The following is a 1,753-nucleotide window of genomic DNA, read 5'->3' as shown; positions in this document are numbered from 1 at the left end:
ATGGGGATTCCCGGAGGCGGGGGAGAACCAGCGGGGCAAAGCGCAGGGCAGCGCAGAGCCAAGCTGGGAAATGACAAGCCACAAAGGATCCATGGAAACACCGGGTTCCACAGGGGACGTAGGAAAGGATTTGGGGGATGTGGGCAATGTGAGGAGGAAGGAGAAAGGATGTGCTCACCCGGACCTTTTCTGAGGGGTGCTGCAGTGCTTCACACAGGACACCGTGGCAGTGTTTAATCTGCGGTGCTTTTATGCTCTTTGCATTTATAGCGCTTCTTGCCTGTAAAATGTGTGTGTGTATGTGTGGTTTTCAGAGCTTAAAGAGGGACACTTCATGATATTTCTGCACTAGACATATGCTGGCTGTTTCTTATTCATATTTCTAAGCCCAGCAACTTTTCACTTGGCTGGCGATTGAGCTGGGCTTCAAGGGAGTGACAGCTTGACAGTCTTGTTGAGCTTCAGCAACAAAGGTGCTAGGAGTACCTGTCTTCGATTGTGGGTTTTGGGAAAGGAGGTCATATTTTTAACACCTAGTAGACTTTGTGAAGATTATGAAATAATATTTAAAAAAAAAACCAAAAAAACCCACATCAGAAAATAACCGTTTGTGAAATTACACTGATTAGGACTTGAAATGAGGGGCAAATGAAATGTGTAAGAGTTAAGAAAAAGTTAATAATGAAACAAAAGTGTACCCTTTCATAAATGTCAGTCATTCATCAGGAAGTTATTTGTCAGAGACAGCAGGTCACTTTCATTCTGTAACTTTTTTCTGGAGTGAAGAGTACAAATTGCACTCTGCAGAAGGGCATTTCCATCTGACCTTAAATCACTTTCAAGACTAACCTATAAGTGTCTGTAAACAAATTCCCCTTTTTGCCAGGATTTTTTTGCCATAAAAATTTATGAACTTCTGTGCACATCCTTCAGTCAATGATTCTTTCAGTTCCAGCTTGTCCTGATGCTGCATTCTCCATCCCAGGAAAGGGAATAGATTTGCATTTTTTAGATTTGCAAATTGTCATCCAATTATTTTCACATGGAACTTGGATTTTCATCAGCAGGCCTGACTTTGCAAATGCTTAAGTACTTGGGAGGCCATGCCCTTATGGTTACTGGAGAAAGGAAATCCTAAAGCAGGAGCCTATGCTTAAATATTTTGATTTACTAATTTTATCTGGTTCCCACATATTAAGGCACAAATTTGCATCTGCACCTATTTTTCTGTCAGAGGGAGCATGTAACTGAGCAGCAAAAAAGGCTGAGGCTGACACACTTACTGAAGGGAAAATCCCTTTCTAGCACACCTCTCTGGTGAGCCACAGGGGCCAGGCTGGGGCAAGGAAGAGGCAGATTCTTCTTCTGGTTCAAGAGCCAATTTTATTCTTCAGCTAAAATCTCTCATTTTTTACCACTTTACCATTAGCCTCAGAATGGGAAAATGGATATCGTGGCAAACACCCCTGGCATAACAGCTCCAGCAATAAAGCCAAAAGCAAAGCTCAGCTGAAACATAAGCAAAGTGAAGGCTCCCCAAAAGCCACCACATTTTAACCCAAGTAATCTCAGAGTTAATCTAGCTTCTATAAGTCTGTAACTGAGCAATAAATTGTAAAAAAATTCTAACAAAAGAAAATCTCCAGCAAACCTCACAGCAGATACATGACTAGCTAGGAAAAAAAAAAGTCTTGGCAATTTTGTATGATTTTGTCATCATCAAGGAAAGCCTCACATTTGCTTGCATCAGGCC

At 41.7% G+C, this 1,753-nt stretch overlaps 1 protein-coding gene across 6 annotated transcripts in view; it reads left to right on the top strand.

The window, feature by feature from the left end:
* Window positions 1-1,753, top strand: part of TNIP3 (TNFAIP3 interacting protein 3) — a 57,245-nt gene that overhangs the window by 31,926 nt on the left and 23,566 nt on the right. The gene's annotated exons all lie outside the window — the stretch shown is intronic.

This window comes from Passer domesticus, chromosome 4, assembly GCF_036417665.1.
Source record: "Passer domesticus isolate bPasDom1 chromosome 4, bPasDom1.hap1, whole genome shotgun sequence".
NCBI classification, from domain to species: Eukaryota; Metazoa; Chordata; class Aves; order Passeriformes; family Passeridae; genus Passer; species Passer domesticus.
This window is presented reverse-complemented; position numbering and strand designations above follow the sequence as displayed.